This window comes from Pristis pectinata, chromosome 5 (genome assembly GCF_009764475.1).
Source record: "Pristis pectinata isolate sPriPec2 chromosome 5, sPriPec2.1.pri, whole genome shotgun sequence".
Classification (NCBI taxonomy): Eukaryota; Metazoa; Chordata; class Chondrichthyes; order Rhinopristiformes; family Pristidae; genus Pristis; species Pristis pectinata.
Genome location: NC_067409.1, coordinates 76,598,175 through 76,619,453, shown reverse-complemented (window position 1 = coordinate 76,619,453; position 21,279 = coordinate 76,598,175). Strand labels below are relative to the sequence as shown.

At 45.7% G+C, this 21,279-nt stretch overlaps 1 protein-coding gene across 1 annotated transcript in view; it reads left to right on the top strand.

Annotated features, from left to right (window-relative positions):
* Positions 1-3,929: 3,929 nt before the first annotated feature.
* LOC127570611 (GMP reductase 1) overlaps positions 3,930-21,279 on the top strand; it is a 64,233-nt gene continuing 46,883 nt past the window's right edge. The window contains exon 1 of the mRNA XM_052016328.1: positions 3,930-4,352. The gene's annotated coding sequence lies outside the window, so the exon portion shown is untranslated. The remainder of the gene's footprint in view (positions 4,353-21,279) is intronic.

Below are 21,279 nucleotides of genomic sequence, written 5' to 3'. Positions count from 1 at the left end.
GCAGAAGCTACAAAAGCCTGAAAGCACATACCACCAGGCTCAAGGACAGCTTCTACACCGCTGTTTTAAGACTATTGAACAGTTCCCTAGTACGATAAGATAGACTCTTGACCCCACAATCTACCTCGTTATGACCTTGCGCCTTATTGCCTACCTCTACTGCACTCTCTCTGTAGCTGTTACTTTATTCTGTATTCTGTTATTGTCTTTCCTCATACTACCTCGATGCACTGTGTAATGAATTGATCTGTATGCAAGACAAGCTTTTCACTGTACCTCGGCACATTTGACAATAATAGTCCAATTCCAGTTCTTTCTGCCCATACTCCTATCAACTGATCCACAATCGAGCTTTCAGCATATTTAATGACATTGCACCAAAACTCCACATCCTTCACCAAGCTGCCCACTGGAGTGGTGTTAATCTACAGGGCAAGCGGGAAACTATTCAACCTTCATTGTGGGTCCACTATTGAATCAGGATCATCCAATGTCAGTTACTGAATGACAGTGATACTTGTGCATGTGTACATTCAGAGACTGATCTCCAACTCATTGTTGATTCATTCACTGAAGTACATGAAAGGATGGGCCTTATATCTGGAAGGTGAAGGCTATCAATCTGCCCTCCTCCCTCTACTGCACAGCTCTGAACCCTGACAGTCAAACTCTCTGGAACACTTGGATTGCTCTCTATATCTGGGGAGCCATGCTCAGCAAAGGCGGACCAATGAGGGAGTTCATCATTGCCTCCAGTGAGTCAACACAACCTTTGGCCAACAGAGGAAAAAGTGCTTGAAAAGCAAGAGCTCACAAACCCAAGAGCAGTCTCACGGTTCACCGAGCAACAGTGATCTCCACCCTTCTGTAGTCATGGACTACTGGACAGAGGCAGAGAAGATTTACAAGGATGGAGCCAGGACTTGAGGGCCTGAGTTATAGAGGGAGGTTGGGCAGGCCAGGAGTTCATCCCTTGGAGTGTAGGAGACTGAAGAGTGACCTTATAAAAGTGTATAAAATCATGAAGGGCATAGATAGGGTGAATGCAGTCTTTTTCCCAGGTTTGGAGAATCAAGAACTAGAGGGCATAGGTTTAAGGTAACAGGTGAAAGATTTAAAAGGGACTTGAGGGGCAATTTCTTCACGCAGAGGATGGTGCGTATATGGAAGGAGCTGCCAGAGGAAGTGGTTGAGGCAGGTGAAATAACAACACTCAAAAGACATTTGGATAAGTACATGGATAGAAGGGGTTTAAGAGGGATATGGGCTAAATACAGGCAAATGGGACTAGTTTGGTGGGCACCATAGTTGGCATGGACGACTGGAGCCGAAGGGCCTGTTTCCGTGTTGTAGCACTCAATGACTAACTGACAGCAGGCATCTTGAAGCACTCGAGGATTACCTGTCTCTGCAAAATCCTCCAAATCCACGGGCAGGTTAAGTGAACCATTATCAGTGTCCTCTCCCAGATCAACTTACGCTCAAGGGCAGGCACGGTAGTGTAGCTGTTAGCCTGACACTATTAGAGCACAAGTGACCCGGATTCAATTCCAGCCGCTGTCTGTAAGGAGTTTGTGCGTTCTCCCCATGTCTGCGTGGGTTTCATCCGGGTGCTCCAGTTTTCTCCCACATTCCAAAGACGTACGGGTTAGGAAGTTGTGGGCATGCTATGTTGGCGCCGGAAGCATGGCGACACTTGCAGGCTGCCCCCAGAACACTCTACGTAAAAAAAGATGCATTTCACTGTGTGTTTCGACGTACATGTGACTAATAAAGATATCTCTTATCTCTCTCCTATTTAGGCTCAACCAGCTCCAGGAGGAGTCCAAATCACCCACTTGTCGACTGCTCTGAACTCTGTCACAAGAAGTAGTTTCCAGCAGGACAGGGAAATGGTTTCAAGGTCGTTCTCAAAGCCCCCTTGAAGTAAAGGTAACACTCACACCAAATCTTGGGAATTCCTGGTCCGTGACCACTGAAAATGAGGATCAACCGGGATCACACTGAGCACCTCCAATCTTTACACGTGGAGGACCAGTGCAGACAGTGTAGGGAGTGCACCACTTCCCACACATTTGCCCTGTCAGACACCTCCTGCCCCACCATTCCCCAATTACCCTCACCTCCCCCAGTCGCTGCCTCACTCCTTCCTTAAGGATCCGATATCTCTCCTCGTTACTGGCACTCCCACTGGTCACCCATGCACCATCCTGCATCCCCTGGGCCACACTGTCCCACATATTCTTTGGGCACTTAGCTTTAAGCAACACGTGTACGTCTTTGGGGGTGCATCTGGTGAAGTTCAGTCATTTCTTCTATCTTTCGCCAGGATTCTGCATTCCCACAAGCAACTCTCAGTGAGGGCAGCTCATTCAGAATGCTCTGCCTCTCCCCGGGGGTGAAGGGTTTGTGGATGGTAGCAATGAATGTAAAGGGCTGGCTGGGATCGTCAGGATTGTAGGCCTGCTGTTGTCTGATACAACAGGCACGTCTGGGTATAACCTCTCCTTCAAATATTTCCACACTAATTCCCATATTAAACAAAACACAAGAGAAGGAAAAAAATAAAGCAGCACATACTTAAAACCAGAGAGTATTTACTCTGTGACCTCCCAACTCTGTGCCACTGAACTCATGATGCCCTGTTGCATTCCTTACCATGTAAAACCCTGTTACACAAAGTTTCAAACTTATTCTTAACACACACACAAACAATGCACTGCTGTACAGTCCTCCCAAATGAGTATATACACATCCCTCTGGCGTCCTGAATGGTCAGTAACCATTTTTCGCAATTGGTGGCCCTGTCTCACCAAACTACCCAGTGCTGTCTGATAGCTGGTCCCTTACACAAACACATACACCACACTTTTATATCTACCAGTTCAGCTCTCCACTGTGCTCTTTGATACTTTGTGATACCGTGGTCGTTGGCCTGAACAGATCTAAGGATGGGTGCTACACTTAAAAATACTCATCCCCTTAGACTGCTGAGGTTGCTGGCCACGTCGTGGGTCAATAACATATCCCAGACAAGACCCCAAGCTTTGTGACTGACTAAACTGAGCCACATGGAAGCTGTAACTGGGAGATATAAAAGTTTAATTTAAACATGGCAGATCTTCAGAAGAGAATCGCACTCTCCTCTTCTTACACAGTGTTTTATAGTTTTTGAACACAAAGACAGTAATAAATGATTAACTACAGTTTCAGTGGCTATAATCACCTACTTAACTTTAACATTTTAAATGCAGACAGGTACTTTGCAGAATTACATATTACAATGGGAGCACATCCGAACCAGCAGAACCTCTTTGAATATTCAATACTGGTGGCTGGTCCAAAGCTTCTCAGCACAAACTCCAAACACCCAAAACGTACCTCTTTTGTACAGTGTTGAGGGATGACTCTCTGAATATACAACTAGCTAGAATATTAAGTGACAAAACAGACCTGTCCTGAACTGTGCATTAAGTGGCAGGGATATGCCTTTAACAATGTGCTAATACAGGAGATAGCCACTTAACGCCTTCCCTGATCTCAAGTTTTCAGTGAGCACCAATCAACATTAACACGTAACTCACATTCTCTGTATCGGAGCTCAGTTTATCACTCTCCATTAGTACAACACCATCTGCCAGCACTGTTCTGGGCAACACATTTCTTTGTGTTATCTAACTGACCCCATTAACCCCATTTGACCTGACGACCCCTTCAACTCATGCCCACGGCAACAGCCACGCCCTATCACAGAATATACCTTTGCCCTATCCCTTCCCACATCACACTCTCTACGACTTAAAGCCACCCTTTCAGAATCTCTTTTTGCCCTGAAACGTTAACTCTGTTGCTCTTCCCACAAACACGGCGTATCCAGCATTTTCTGGCTGTTTTTGTTCCGATTCCCAGCATCTGCAAGCTTTTGTTTAATGTACATTGTCTGGGTTGGGCATTGCAGAATGCAACATCGACCTTCCAAACGTAACAGCAAACGCCCCTTTCACACGTGGAGCGGAGGGGATGTTTCTTTCACCGGGAAAGAAGCGCCGCTGGCTGTTGTCCAAGGATGCAATATAGATGTTTTGCTCGGCAGTCTTCCTGCGGAGAGGGAGGGCGACAGCGGCCGGTGCAGCAGCCTGGAAATACGATGTGTCCAAATAAAGTGCGAGGCGGCCGCAGCGCTGCGGGGCTATAAATGAGCAGCGGGCACAGACTGCGGGCTTTTGCTGCGTCCGGACCAGGCTTCGCATAGCAGCGCTGCTCACCATGCCCCGGGTGGATGCCGACCTCAAGCTGGACTTCAAGGATGTCCTGGTGCGACCTAAGCGGAGCAGCTTGAAGAGCGATCCGAGGTGAGGAACCGTGTCCCCGGACGCTTTAAGGAGGTCGCTCTCAACATTGTTAGCCAGCTTATCTTCACCCCTTTCCCCGCCCCCCCCCCCCCCGCCCTTAATTCACCGATATTTATTTCTGCAGAGACTTCAGTGTTCTGCAAAAGTTTAGTCCAGCCTTGTAGTTTGGGTAGTGAGTTTATACAGGGACGAATTGAAGGTCAAGTGAGTAGCTGTAACCCAATCCTCTGGCCGGCGATTATGTATCATTGGAACTCGGCTCCCCCTTGCTTTGTTGGGCGTGTTTGTCCTGAACCTTCATTGACTCGTTTATTTGTACTGCAAGTGCTTTGCGTCCAAACCGAGCTGGCAACACGGGGGCCCTTTCCGCGCTAGTGTCCCGGCGGAAGCAGTAGCTCGTTAAGTCGCCCCCTAGTCTGCAAGCGGTGGCAGGTCTCTCTGGACGATCAAGAACGGGTGACCATAAATCCTGAACCTATGGTAGGTTTCTCTGGAAGGTCAAGGGCAGAGGAGCACTAAACCTTGACCCTCTGTAGAGTTTAGGCGAGCACTTTGTAGGCTCTCAATTGGGGGAAGCTCCATTCTAAACCTAGATTTTTTGGGGGGGGGGTGGTTGGGGAGGTACTTGTTTCTACACAGTCCCCTAGCTGATGTGGGCAGTAACATAGAAGCAGAATTTCCAGTGTTTATATTCCTCGTCATCCACATGATCAGCTCGTGTCATAGAGTAATGCAGCACGGAAACGGGCCTTTCGGCCCAACTCATCCATGCTGTCCAAAGTGCCCAGCTAAGCTAGTCCCATTTGTCTGTGTCTGGCCCATATCCCTCTAAACCTTTCCTATCCATGTACTTAATCCAAATGTCTTTTAAATGTTGTTAATATACCTGCTTCAACCATTTCCTCTGGCAGCTCATTCCATGTATTGTATCACCCTCTGGGTGAAGAAGTTGCCCCTCAGGCCTCTTTAAATCTTCCTCTCTTGCCTTAAATCTGTGCCCTCTAGTTTTGGTTCTCTTTTCCCTGGGAGAAAGACTGTGCGTTCACCCTATCTGTGCCCCTCGTGATTTTATACACCTTTATAAGATCACCCCTCTGTCTCCCATGTTCCATGGAATAGAGTCCTTGCCTGCCCAACCTCTCCTTATAAATCAGGTCCTCGAGTCCTGGCAAGGTTTTGTAAATCTTTGCACTCTCTCCAACTTCATGATGTCTTTCCTATAAACAGGGTAACCCAAACTATATACAATACTCCAGGTCTGGCTTCACACAGGTTTAAGATACTACATAACATTCCCAACTCCTATATTTAGTGCCCTGACCAGTGAAGGCCAGTGGGCCAAACACCTTCACGCCTGTCTACCTGTGACACCACTTGCAGTGAACTATATCTATTATTGGAGTGTTAGTTAATATTGTGTCTCCCACCACAGGCATCTCCTTGGTGTTTGGTGAATTCAGTCTTCCTCGAGATGGATTACACTTGATGCCTTGTTTTGGCAAACAGCGAACTATCAATGATCATTGGATAGCTGGTACTGGGGTTGGGATCACAGGAAGGTCTGTGGCTGATGTAGGTGTCAGGAGTGTGGGCTGGGTGTGGGGTCTAGAGCCAGGTTCTTGAGCTGTAACTGATGTGGCATTCCTCCTCCCCCAGGCAGTTGCTCTGGATTAAGGATGAGTTGTTTCCACTCTGGTTCTGTGGGTTCGGAGGTGGCTGACGAGACCAGTGTTTGACCTCCTGATTCTGCTATGGGTGGGACAGGTAGTGGGTAGTTTATGCAGTGGTGAGCTACTTACATAGGGCTGCTGTGCCCTCTTCACATGGACTTAAGGTTCTCAGTGCCACCCTGAGTGTTTTGAAAGGTCTTGGGCATGGATTTCCAGGATTGCCAGGGATTTTCTTTTACTCTTTAAGGAAGTTTGGAGAGCACCTTTGAATCTTTTCCTCCATCCACTCAGTAATCTCTTGCTGAGAAGGAGCTTGGAAATAATTGTTGCAGGAGGTTGGTGTCAGAGTACAAATGATGTGCCCTGCCCTGGAATGAATAGTAATGCAGAATTGAAATTATGGTCAGATCAGTCCATGACCTTATTAAATGGCAGAACAGGATTAAGGACCTGAGTGGTTGCCTCCTGCTCTGAAATTTGTCTGTCTGTGTGACAGGGTAGAATTACAGGCAGTATTGTTCGACGTGGGGAAATGTGAAGTTATCCACTTTTGGATCAAGGTATATTTCAAATGGAATGAAATTAGTTGTGGAGCAGCAGAGTGATTTAAAGGTTGAAAGTGCAGAATTTGCAAAGGCTAGTGGGAGATATTAAAAAAAAATTGGTTAGTGAAATGTTGATCTTTCCTTAAGACAGATAGAACATTAAGGAGTGGAGTTACATTACTGTTTTTGCTCAAGCTCTGGTTCAACCCTACTTAGAGTAAAGAGTTCGATTCTATCACCATGCCTCGGTGAGGATCTATTAGTATTGAAGGGGGTACAAAGAGGGAAAAGGTAACTTTGAGGATAGGTGGCAGAGACCTGACTTGTGCACCTTTTGAGTCCTAGAGCATGGAAACAGGGCCCTTTGGCCCAATTTGGTCCATACTGACTGTTACCCAGTGAGCTAGTCCCTTCTGCCCATGCTTGGGCCCATAGCCCTCTAAACCTCTCCTATTCATGTATTTATCTAGATGGCTTTTAAATGTTGCTAATGTGCCTGCCTCAACCACTATTTCTGGCAGCTCATTCCAAATACACACCACACCAGAAGCTGCCCTTGATGTCCCTTTTAATTCCTCTCGTCTCTGATCTTAACCCTTGCCCTCTCGTTTTAGCATCCACTCCCTGGGAGAAAGACTGGGCTCTCACCCTGTCTATGCTCTTCATAATCTTATATACCTCTGTCAGGTCACCCTTCAACCTCCGTTCCAGGGAGTAAAATCCTAGTCTACGCAACCTCTCCATTGTAATACACACCCCCAAGTCCAGGCAACATCCTGGTAAATCTTTCCTGCATTCTTTCTAACTTAATGACATTTTTCCTCTAACAGGGTGACCAAAACTGTACACAATACTCCGTGTGCCCTCACCAATGTCTTGTATAACTGCAACATCCCAACTTCTATACTCAATGTCCTGTGCTGTGTGAGTCATAGTCATACAGCACAGAAACAGGCCCTTCAGGCCAGCTGGTCCATGCCAACCAAGATGCCATTCCAAGCTAGTCCCACTTGCCAGCATTTGGCCCATACCCCTCCTAAACCTTTCCCATCCATGTGCCTGTCTGTCATTTAAATCTCAACCACTTCCTCTGGCAGCTCAATTATTGAGGATTAAATGGTGATCTGTTTAAGGTAGTTGGGTCATTTCAAGGATTTAGTGAGCAAGGGAAAGTAACTCTGATGCTGGGGCCAGGCTGTTCAGTGGTGAAGTCAGAAATGCTTCTTCACAGAAAGGTTAGTGGGAATCCACATATCACCCTTGATCTAGTTGAATGGTGGAAGGGGCTTGAGTAGTGACTCTTATTGCATGTTTCTTGACCTTTCCAATGGTCTTAAGAAAATAAATTTATCCTGCACACCTAGATATGGTGCAGTATATGTGCATTATCGACCCACCTTCCTCTCCCCATTCCAGCTACAGAGGCAGCAAAGTAGAGGAATGACCTTTTTGGGTGGGTATTTGAGACAATCTCACTGAAACTAACAGTGCAACATTAGGAATGGATCTCTGGACAGAAGAGCAATTCTAGGTATGATATTAAATTTGTACAAGGCACTGCAGTGGCCACACCAACAGTACCATGTGCAGCTCTGGACCTACTACAGCAGCAATAGTGTCCATGTATTAGATGAGGCCGGTATAGAAAAGGGCTGTTAACTTTATCCACACAATGAGGAGTGATTGAAGAGTTGCTGTAGATTAGCAGCAGAGTATTATTGCTGCATTTTAGAAGGAAAGAATATCAATTGGATGTAACTACAGTGTCTGGTGAACATGTGGAATGAATTGGCTGGGCAGTCCTCATGAGGTCGAGAGTAGTTTTAACTTTAAGTGATGGCGTAAAATGGGCACTATCAAAGTAGACTCCCAATATAATTACAGCTGCTTATCCCTTCCATTGAAGCTGTTTTGTTATTGGCCTAATATTTATATAGTCTCTCCAATGCTAAAATGACCCTGTTAGTGGTGTTAAGCATCATGGGAGAATTGGGTGGATATTTTGAGGAAGTGCAAAGCTTTAAAAACTCATGGATTAATGGCAGGTTTCAGTGTTTTCTCTGGATTACTAAATTTGTAACTGCTTTCACTACTATTTTTAGAGCTGTCTGTTTACTTAGTTATTTACTCAGTAATTGATTTCATCTTGAAAGCACATCCAAAAATCCTAATAATAATATTGGTAATGCAGTGGGTTGTGTTACTGATTATAATGTGGGATATGATTTCATATGCTGCCCTAAAATCCCAAACTAGAGAGAGTTTCATGAGCCAGCAGTTCCATGCATGATGTATTATGGATGGAGACCAAAGGTGCATCAGGATCTTCCCAAGTGCTCCATAACTGCAGTCAGATACTGCATTAATTTAAACCCACCACTGTATCTGGAGCCCATTCCTTTAAATGGGGATTGTTGGGCTGTTAGTGAAGAATAAATTGCATTTAAAATGTGTTTTGTTTTAATTATTTAAAAGCTTCAGCTTTTTATTTTAAAAATTTTGAATTTTTAAAGTTGTCTATTGGTTATTTAGTTTTTTTTGTGTCTGTGAATGTCAAGGACATTCAGAAATATAAAAGCCCAGGCAGTGCTGACAAACAGCAAAGTTCGAGTTGGGGCTTGGTCCTCTGTCAATGGCTTTGAGGACTTTATGGTAGGACCCACATCACACATTGTGCTGCTTGAGATCTCGTTGCTACTTGGTGTTCTGCTCAGTTCTGGGGCAACTTTCGCAATAAGGGGCAGGGAATGTGAGCAGTGTGTTCCATTCAGGAAAATCTGAGAATTTTTTACTTGTTCCTGCATATCACATTTTTGATCACTTTTTTGTGTGCAGTTGCATCCAACACCAGACTAACAATATAGATTATTAGTAACTTAAAGTAAATCTCTCATGTTGGGAAAACTGCAGTGGCAAAGCATGCAAAATAAAAGGTGCAGTATTGGAGAAAACGCTGTTTGTATTAAAAGAAATGCATAAGCAAGCTTTTTCCAGTGACTAAAGGATAACTAACCTTTTCCAAAAAAAAAGTGGGGGGAGGAATCATTTCCACAGAAACTCAAGACTGAGCTTGGTTTTGTGGCTTCTCAAATTAAGGTGCTTCCTTGCATTGCATAAGTTGTTTACTTGACTGTAAAAACCACTTAAATCAATAAGAAGCAGAACATCTGGGTTCGGTGAGCAGCAGTGATTCCAATCTAACTAATTGGTTAACTTGTTCAGAAGTTAAACAGGCTTCTATTTCAGCCGTTCTCAGGATGTGGGTATTGGCAAGGTTTGCATTCAGTGCCAGTCCCTGGTTGCCTCAGAAGAATGGTGGTGAGCTTTCTTCCTGAACTAGTTAGTAGTGTGTACTGGAATTTTGACCTGGACACCATTAAATACCTAAAAATAAGTGGTGTTTTTTTTAAGGCATTTTGTCTTTGAAACTTGTTATTGTTGAAACTTATTGGCAGGTTTGTGTCCATCAATTAAAAACGATACCTCAGTGAGTGGAAATCATTCTGTTAGCCCTTGGTATCCCTAGAAATAATTGCGCACAAAAGGGTGGCTGATGCATTTCAGTAGAACTACTAATAATTTACATAAATATAAGATGGACTCTGGTATGGTTAGAGTTCCAAGCATGTTAAAGTAATACTCTGTATATGTCTGTACTGTAGCCAGTTTTCTTTAACCTAATACTGTCCATGCTGTTGGCTCACCATGCATGTTAATCATCGGTGTTCCCGATGAAGGCACATTGGCTGTGACTGGGAATCACGGGAATAACACAAGGGCTGGTGGCTTAGAACAGGAGTTCATGCAAGTCCCAAGTAATGTTAGATGCAGGGAGCTGTGGCTGATGAGGAGTTAGCTCACGGAAATGGAACTGATCCTGACTGATATCATCACTAGAAACTGATCCATTAACATTAGTTATTATGCCACTTTCTCACCTGCATTGCTAATGCATTCATTTCTAATAATAATGCTATTGGAAAGTTTAACAACTATGTAAAATGTTGTATAATACCTTCACTTTCAAATGGTTGTTAATGAATGGTAAGCTATCTTTGTTGCCTTAGTACTCTTAAGCTGGAAGTGTGCTTAAGGAATTTACATTTCTGCTTTTATCTCTTTGCCCTTACATTTTGGAATTATTCATAGGTACAAATGAATTTTCTGGTAGACCCTCTGGCAACCAAGTTCTGTTGCACAGGAAGCCCAAACATTGTGTGTAAAGGAAGAGACCTTGTAATGTGTGCAAGATCTTGCATTCACCAACTTTGCCTTTTGTGAGGTTAGGGGAAGGTTCTCCAGGATGGAGATTATGGGGTGGTGAGGTTGAGAGAGGGCTTGTTGTTGAGGGTGGTGGAAAGGATTGGGACTGGAGATGGAAGAACATGGTGGGATGGGGCAGTGAAGGTTGGACAGGAGATAGAATGGTAGAGGGGGATCAGCCACAAAATTGTGTGGTGGTGGGGAATGAGATGGTATTGGGCCGGGGTCCGGGGGAAGGGTGTGTGCAGTGATGAGGTCTGATGAGGTTGGTCAGGGGTTTTGGTGGCTGGACGTGAGCAGCGGTGTTAAGGACATTGGTGGGAAGTGTGAGTAGTAGTATAAGGGAAGACCTACCTGAAAATTGATGGGCCTTGGTTTCCCTGATCCCTTGCCTAATTGGTTCTGTCTTTGGTATGAATGGCTTCAGTGCATTACATACCATGGATGTGGAGGATGTGATTGAATTTTTATCAGTGGACAGAACTGGACTGAATTACAGGGACTTGGTTGCATTTACCAATCAGGTTTTGATAAAATTCATTCCTGTTGGTACTTGTTCTTTTGTTGAATGACTTATTATGAAGATGTAGTTAGGAGCTAATTCATACACAGCAAAGTGTCACAAAGTGAGGCGAGTGACCTGATGAACCATTCTTAATGATTTGGTTGGCCAGACCCAATAGAGGAGAAATTCCTCTTTAATTGGCATTATAAGACCTTTTAGTTCATCTGAAGAGATGAGGAAATCTGAGCTTATGATGAGAACCAAACATTGTCCAAATACAATGCTGTTGGAGATCCTTCCCCCTCCTATTTTCCTGCCTCTTCTCACTACCCTGACTTGTGAACAGGATTTAAGGGCTTCCTTTAGCTGCGTTGCTTGAAAAATTTTTCATCCTTTGCAAGTTGGAACATTTTCTTCATAAGACATTGGGAATGGATGAATTGACAAGGATGAATTCTAGCAGCCTGACTGAACTTCTCAAAATGCCCCGGAGGCTGGGATGGGAAGTGCAAGTTCCACCACCCATCCCAGCCTTACAGGCATTTTCTGGTCCCTATTAATAATTAAAAATGCAATGACCTTAAAGTTATTGAGCAGTATGTTGTTATGAATGTTGTTACAGCTGCTACCTGCTTGGTTATGCACAGAGTGATGCACATCAATAAGTTTGGCAAAGCACAATCAGTGAAAACTAGCCTGAATGTAAAGAGATATTCCAATGAGGCACTGAAAACTGTAGGCTGCAGTGTCTCATTATGGTCACAAAATACTGCCACTGCAGTACTTTACCACATAACTAGCTAGATGAATTAAAAGTGGATTGGAAGAAAGTTTTTACTGAGTGCCTTGTAACCTCCTTGAAATAAGCTTCCAGGCCAACTTGTGGATTTGTTTAGAAATTTGTAAATTGCCTGTAAGGGATACAAAGTCGTCTCGTACATTAAACTGAACACCAAGCCAGTTTTTCTAGCCTGTTATCCTGTCTGAAGGTTTGGGTAGAGGAGGAGTTCAACAAACTCTGAATTACATGGTATGTTGGTCAAAATTTCAGAGTGAATGGGCAACAGCCATTGTTGTGGCTTTGTGCAGACTGTCAACTAACCTTCAACTGAGCCACGGCTGATGAGTAGAACCTGTTGCTCACGTCGTACGATCTGTATGCTAAATTGGCAGGTAAAGATGTTTACTAAGTTAGACTGAGGTAAATGATCAGCCATGACATTATTGAGTGGAGGAGCAGGCAAGAGGGGCCTTGTGTTTTTATGTCTTATGTTCATAGATTAGGGTAGTTGCCGTGGCTATCCTCGAGGTCAAGGATGATGGTCTTCATTCCGTGATCTATTTATGGGCTCTGAAGTGGCTTGAGTCCAATCTTGGGCTCTGAAAATTAAGCCCACAGAGTGAAGATGCTTGGTGTGTGTATTTGTTTAAAGTGTACTTGATGTTGCACTACAAAAAGCACACGATACTTCACAAATCAACCAACTGATTCCAATGACATGGAAACCACAATGATTGGAGCTGATGGATATGTTGCAGCCTTCATCCGCCTTCACAGCCATTGAGTTCGAAATAACTTCGTCTGCCTGTTCCACCATTGAGGTCTTGGTTGGATTGTTCTTTGTCAGGGACCTCACCATCGACCTTATCGCCATGGGTTAGCTCCAGACGGCATCGCTCTCGGATCTCAGGACCACACAAGCTTCTCCACCATGACAAGGTGACAATCCACAGAGAAGAGGGTAGTTGTACAAAACATTAGTGAGGCCACACCTGGAGTACTGTGTACAAATTTGGTTACCCTGTAACAGGAAATATGTCATTAAGCTGGAAAGAGTGCAAAGAAGATTACAAGGATGTTGCCAAGACTCAAGGGCCTGACATAGGGATAATTTGGGCAGGTTAGGACTTTATTCATTGGAATGTAGGAGACTGAGGGGTGACCTTAGAGGTGTATAAAATTGAGGGACAGAGTGAGTGCACACAATTTTTCCTAGGGAAAGGGACCCAAAAACTAGAAGGCATAGGTTTAAGGTGAGAGGGGAAGACTTAAAAGGGACTTGAGGGGCAACTTCTTCACCCAGAGGGTGGTGAGTATATGGAATGAGCTGCAAGAAGTGGTTGAGGCAAGTACAATAACAACATTTAAAAAGACACTTGGACAGGTACATGAATAGGAAAGGGTTAGAGGTATATGGGCCAAATGTGGGCAAATGGGACTAGCTGAGATGGGAATCTTGGTTAACATAAATGAGTTGGGCCGAAGGGTCTGTTTCTGTGCCCTCTGACTCTGATGGTTTGGAACTGCCTTTACGCAAGGGAATATTAAAGGAACTGTTCCTTTCCATCACACAATGACTTTGAAATTTAACCTCTCCTAAAACCAGTCACGTAGGCAAGGTGGGGAGTGTCCACCCCTGTTTATGTACCATCAATACCTAATGTTCATGTTGCCTGTTCCTAGATTCAGGCATGCAATCCATGAATTTGGCGAGCATGCCAGACAGCTTTGGGGCTGCATATCAGGTGACTCCCACAATATTTAAAGGCATTCATTACCTCTTAAGGGAAAGTTCTCTTTGGCTGCAGCCAAAAGTAATTTTACTCAGAAATAATTTCATTAATGCTTGAAGGCAATAGAGAAGGAATGAATATCATTTTTCCCACTGGGTGGTTTGGGGGATTGTTGGACCAGAGAGCCCTGCAGGTAATGGGTTTGTGGGAGTGCAAAGATGCAGAGGAGGTCAGTATAAGGAAGTCAGCTCCCAGAACATGGTTTCAGAAGTTCAATAAGCTCAGCAAATTCAGGGTAACAATACCATCTTCTTGCATTTACCCAAATATTCAGCTTTACTACATTATGCTGACTACCCCGTTAACCCCACTATTGTACCATCAGTTCACATGCTACTCTATTTAATTTGCCTCAAAGTCATACATGTTGCTGCAACCCTCATTTCCTCTTTGCAGCTGTTTGGCAGTGACTTGCTCACCAGCCTTATGTAGGATAAGATATCCTTTACTAGTCACATGTACGTTGAAACACACAATGAAATGCATCTTTTTGCGTCGTGTTCTGGGGGCAGCCTGCAAGTGTCACCACACTTCTGGTGCCAACATAGCATGCCCACAACTTCCTAACATACATTTTTGGAATGTGGGAGGAAACCGGAGCACCCAGAGGAAACCCATGCAGACACGGGGAGAATGTACAAACTCCTTACAGACAGTGGCCGGAATTGAACCCAGGTAACTGGCGCTGTAACAGTGTTACGCCAACTGCTATGACCCCCTCAAACTCATTCCTATATTTCTTGTAAGAGAAACTTTTCAGTCAAACCTGCCAACAGATCAGAGGTAGTCCCCTGGAGCTGGTCTGGTAACTTGATAGCCTAACTGGAGTAACATTGGTACAGAGGGCTGGCACAAGATGAATGAGTGCTGGGATTCATTAATGGGCACCAAGCTGTGAGGTGTTGCTTGTGGTGGTACACGTGTTGATCTTTTTACCTCAGTGCCACTGCATGAGCAGAAGACATTGCCAGTCTGGTAATGGCGATAGGTTCAGTCCATGGTAATTGTTTTATTATTGTCATGTGTACAGGGATATGCTGAAAAACTTTGTTTGCATGCCATCCAGACAGATTGTTCATAAGTACTTTGAGGTAGTACAAAGAGACGAGCAATAACAGAATGTAGAATATAATGTTATAGTTGCAGAGAAAGTGTAGGCAGACAATAAGGTGCAAGGCCATGATGAGGTAGATTGAGGTCAAGAGTCCATCTTATTGTACAAGAGGTCTGTTTCAAGACTCTTATAACAGTGGGATAGAAGCTGTCCTTGAGCCTGGTGGTACATGTTCTCAAACTTTTTTGTATCTTCTGCCTGATGCAAGGGGGGAGAATAGAGAGGGACGGGTTGGTAGTGGTATTTGATTACATTGGTTGGTGTTCCAAGGCAGTGAGAATTGTAGAATCCTTGGAGAGGAGGCTGGTTTGTGTGAATAGACTAGGCTGTGTCCACAACTCTGCAATTTCTTGTGGCCTTGGGCAGAGCAGTTGCCATACTGAGCTGTGATACATCTGGATAGGATGCTTTCTATGGTGCGTCAATAAAAATCATTGGCACACCACACACTTGGGAAGCCTACAGTGGGTAAATCCTAGCACCCATCCACCCTCTCTCCATGGAGGAAGAGATGGTGGCATTCCTCTGAATATTTGGGGGTGGGCAGGGGCACTGGTGCAGCTGGTAGAGCTGCTGCCTCGCTGTTCCAGAGAGCCGTGTTCAGTCCTGACCTCTAGTGCTGTCTGTGTGGAGTTTGCATGTTCTCCCCGTGACTGTGGGGTTCCCCCAAACACTCCCACAGGGCAATTGGCTAGTGTAGATTGGGGGGTGGGGTGGGGGGAAAGAATCGGTGTTGATTGGAATGTGGGGAGGGAAAATTAGTTGGAGTGGGATTGCTCTGAGGTAGCATGGGTTGGATGGGCCAAATAGCCTTGTGCCATAAGCAAGTATGGAGAGAGAGAGATGGTCTTGAAAACTGACAGCAGGTTTATGGCATTAAGGGCCAGGCATGGGCAATCTGTCCAGGCCCCTATGTAATGCTGCAGTACATTACACAAATTTGTAGACCCTCCTAGGTGCCTGACGCATCGATTGGCAATGCAGCTCCACAGGGGATGTACTCCCTGTGAATACAGCTGTGGTGATCACCTCCTGTGCACCACTGCTGCCCTCCTCTCTTGTTGCTCCTGCCCTTGCCTTGCTGCTTCCCCTTCCACTTCGAGGGAAGCACAGGACGAGCCAGCAACCAGCCTGCAGGATTGCAGCTTGGGTGACAGCAGAGCATGGGAAAGAAGTGACACCCTTCTTCTCGTGCTTTTCCATGTGAAAAGGTGATAAGTGTCTTCAAACTGTTGGCCAAGTGCCATTAATTGTCTTCCTGGCCAAAAACTGTGGGACCATTCAATACTATAATCCCAAGCAAACTTGTCACCAAACTCTGATACCTAGGACTCAACACTTCCCTCTGTAACTGGATCTTTGACTTTCTAACCAACAGACTGCAATCAGTGAGTATTGGAATGTGGCATGATTATTCTCAACAGTGGTGCCCCACAAGGCTGCATCCTCGGCCCTCTACTCCCTATATACTCATGACTGTGTGGCCAGATTCTGCTCTAACTCCATCTACAAGTTTGCAGATGATACCACTGTTATAGGCCATATCTCAAAATAACAATGAGTCGGAGTACAGGAAGGAGAGAGAGCTTAGTGGAATGGTGTCATGACAACAACCTTTCCCTCAATGTCAACAAAACAAAAGAGCTGGTCATTGACTTCAAGAAAGGGGGCGGTGTACATGTACCTGTCTACATCGATGGTGCTGAGGTTGAGAGCTTCAAGTTCCTGGGAAGTGAACATCACCAACAGCCTGTCCTGGTCAAATCACAGATGCCATGGCCAAGAAAGCTCACCAGTGCCTCTACTTCCTCAGGTATGTCCCCTTTGACCCTCACCAACTTATCGATGTACCATAGAAAGCATTCTACCTGGATGCATCACAGCTTGGTATGGCAACTGCTCTGCCCAGGACCGCAAGAAACTGCAGAGAGTTGTGGGGACAGCCCAGTGCGTCACAGACACCAGCCTCCCCTCCTTGGACTCTCTTTACCTCTTGTTGTTTTGGTGAAGCAGCCAGCATAATCAAAGACCCCACCCACCCGGGACATTCTCTCTTCTCTCCTGTTCCATCAGGTAGAAGATACAGGAGCCTGAAGGCACATACCACCAGGCTCAAGGACAGCTTCTATTCCACTGTGATAAGACTATTGAACGGTTTCCTTAACGCTGAGATGGACTCTCACCTCACAATCTACCTTGTTGTGACCTTGCACCTTATTGCATTGCACTTTCTCTGTAGCTGTGACACTTTATTCTACTGTTATTGTTTTTACCTGTACTATATCAATGCACTCTTATACTAACTCAATGTAACTGCACTGTGTAATGAACTGACCTGTATGAATCGTATGCAAGACAAGTTTTTCACTGTACCTCAGTACATGTGACAATAATAAACCAATACCAAAAATAGGTCCCCAAGAAGGCCAAGCCAGTGAGCCATTATGTAGCTCAGTATTGCAAGAAGATCTGGTGGAAAGTACAACCTTGTCATCATGCTATTGAAGAAGCAGAGGAGGCTGAGATGGTTGGGGGGTGGTAGGGATGTGATTGAAGTTTACTGAATTATGATTAAGGGGCAGAGATAGGGGTGGTAGTAGGAACTTTTTCCCCCATAGCAGAGGTGTCTAAAACTAGAGGACTGTAGGTTTGGGGTAAGGGGTTAGAGGGGATTTGAGGAAGAACTTTTTACCTGGAGGGAGTTGCAGTCTGGAACACATTGCCTGAGGAGGTGGTGGAAGCAGAGACTCTAATGCCATTCTAGAAGTATCTAGACAAGCACTTGAACTGCTCTGGCATTGAAGGCTACAGACCAAGTGCTGGTAAATGGAATTGGTGTGGAGTACTTGGTTGACATGGACAAGATGGACTGAAGGGCCTATCTGTCCTGTGCGGTTCCATGACTTGTCATTAACCAGGATGTTACCTGTGAAACATAAGTAGGGGCCCAAGGGTGAACCAAGAAGGGCCGATCACTCAAAATATTGCTGGCCAGTTTTGTTCCGGATGGAGCTTGTTGAACCACATCACCACCCACCACCCCCCCCCCCCCCCCCCCCAAACCTCCTGGGACAAGGTTCCATGATCCCAAGGGAGCAGGCTGCCTTTGGAAGTAGCTATAACTGCTGGGAACAGGTGTGGACAGCGATAGCACATATGGGAATTTGACTGCAATAGCAGCCGTGGTATCCGAAAGATAAGTTATTAGTCACACGTACATTGCAACACACAGTGAAATGCATCTTTTTGCGTACTGAGAATGTGCTGGGGGCAACCTGCAAGTGTCACCACTCCTCCAGTGCCACCATAGCATGCCCACAGCTCCTAACCTGTATGTCTTTTTTGGAATGTGGGAGGAGACTGGAGCACCCGGAGGAAACCCATGCAGTCACACGGGGAGAACATACAAAGTCCTTACAGACAGCGGCTGGACTTGAACCTGGGTCGCTGGCGCTGTAATAGTGTTACACTAACTGCTACACTACTGTGCCACCCTACCACTACATTAATCTGTCCTGGGCTCTGCTACAGTGGAAAAGGCTGCTAATGGAATGGCTCCATCAGTCTCATTACAGGCATACTGAGTAGGCAGACATTCCATGGCCATCTTGAGGGTAGATCCAGCCTCCCATGGGTGAATATTGGGCTGCCACCAGCTCTGGGACTAGCGCCAGGCCATTTTTTGCCAGGGACATCCCTGTGACCAGATCATAAATTCTGCAAATTGCTCTACGTTGATGAGAAGTGCTTGTATTCACAAACCTAAAAAGATATGAAATACATGCGGAAGTAGACCATCAGGCCCCTCAAGCCTGCCCTACCTTTGAATAAGATCATGGTTAATCAGCCCTGGCCTCAACTCTTCCTCTGTGCCATTTCCCCACAGCCTTTGATTTTTCCCAATCCTTCAAAAATGTATCTTAAGATCTCTTTATTGGTCACGTGTACATCAAGAAACAGTGAAATGCATCTTTTGCGTAAGAGTGTTCTGGGAGTAGCCCGCAAGTGTCACCACGCTTCCAGTGCCATCATAGCATGCCCACAGCTTCCTAACCCATACATCTTTGGAATGTGGGAGGAAACCCATGCAGACATGGGGAGAACGTACAAACTCCTTACAGACAGTGGCGGGAATTGAACCTGGGTCGCTGGTGCTGTAATAGTGTTACGCTAACTGCTACACTGCTGTGCCTGCCCAATGATCCAGCCGCCTCAACTTTATAGGGCAGACAATTCCAGAGATTCACCACCCTCTGCAAGAAGTAGTTTCTACACATCTTTTGTTGTAACCATGCCCCCTCATTCAATATTCTCCCACTATGGAAACATCTCGACGTCTACTCTGTCACATCCACTGAGGATCTTAAATGTTTTGCCTACAATAAGCAATGGAGTACTATTTCAGGAACTGGTACTTGATGCCCAATGATCAACACATTGCACCATTATGGCCCTGATGTGACAAAAACCCTCAATATCAGATCCTGTGCCTTTCCTTGTACGTGATTTTAAATTAAGATGCATAGGAGTCCAATCAGATTCTTGTCTGTTACCAACACTTTAAAGAATTAGCAGCAAGATGGGAGTGAGTAGGAACAATGCAGGAGTGAGACACTAACTCTTCAGATGGGGTGTAGATAAGTTGAATGGTCACAATCTTCTCAGGATAGGGGAGTCTAAAATTAGAGGGCATAGGTTTAAGATAGGAGGGGTAAGATTTAAAAGGGACCTGAAGGCAACTTTTCCACGTAGAGGGTGGTGTGTATACGGAATGAGTTGCCAGAGGAAGTAGTTGAGGCAGGTACAATAACGTTTAAAAGACATTTAGACAGGTATATGGATAGGAAGAATTTAAAGGGATATAGGCCAAATGCAGGCAAATGGAACTAGCTCAGGTAGACGACTTGGGTATGGACGAGTTGGGCTGAAGGGCCTGTTTCTGCGCTGTATGACTCTGAGCTTGCATCAGTACAACTGTGGGTCCTGATAACGGTTGAATATTGCTGCAAAACTTGCTGATGCTGGAGGAACTCAGCAGGCCAGGCAGCATCCATGAAGCAAAGCAGGCGGTCACTGTTTCAGGTCAGGACCCTTCTTCAGGATTCCAGCATCTGCAGTCCTTTGTCTCTCTGTTGAATATTGCTGGCTGGTCAGGTTTAACAGTTCACATAGAGAACTTAGCAATCGGTGAATTGATTGAGGATAAGTACTGACACCCTTAACTCCACACCACTGGCGTGGGTGCCGTCCAGCATCAAGTAAGACGCCACAGTTCTGAGAGTACAGTAAGACTGCGGCCACTGTAAGAATGCAGCGCAAGCGGACCTGAAAGGAAGACCGAGGATGCAGGTTAGGTGGACGTGAAAGGGAGTGGGCAAGGCGGAGCTTCAGCGGACCTGAAAGGGTGATAGCCGAGCGGACCGTGAACCAGGAGCCGGGATGGACAGCGTGAAGGGGCAACTAACCCAAGGGTGCGCCACCGTAATGGGCCGCGGGGGTGATTGGAAGTGGACGTGGGCAAGGTGGCGAGCCAGCGCACCAGGCAGGTGAAGCGTGAACGGGCTGAGAAAACGGAGTGCAGAGGGAGCGGGATGATCCCGAGTGGATCTGGCGGACCCGGCAGGGTGCGGCTCAGCTGGACCCGAAAGAGAGACTCGGAATGCAGGTCAAGCGGACCTGAAAGGGAGGGGGCAGGACACAGCCCGAGCAGACCTGGGCGGGTGATGGCCTGGCGGATGGTGTAGGAAGTGTGAAGGGGGCAGGGTGAAGCAGAAAAGATGCGGGTGAATAGCGTTACTGTGCATGGGTACAAGGGCGGTATGGACATGGCGGGCCGAAGGGCCTGATTCTGTGTTAAATGACGCCATGGCCCTGACTGACCTGAAGCTACTGTAGCCTAGGGTACCAAATATTCACTGCTGAGCTGAGACAGTTCTGTTGGTTGTAAGGGGTGTCAGCAATCTCTGGATAAAGACTGATCACTTGAATTGTCCCAAGCAAGCAGGGGGTCTAGGCTTGCAACTAATTACGTTTGACCAACACGTGGTGGGTATAGTTATCTCCCTTGGAACACTGGCTCACAAGGCTCAACAATGAGCAGCTTATCGCAAATTTTTACCAGGGTAAGGCTCATGCCTACGACCACATAACAAAGACAGCACTGTCACTCCTGGCAATAAACCAAAAAATTATCTGGGGAAAGGCACGTGTGTGTGTGTGTGTGTGTGTGTGTGTGTGTGTGTGTGGAAAGAGTGCC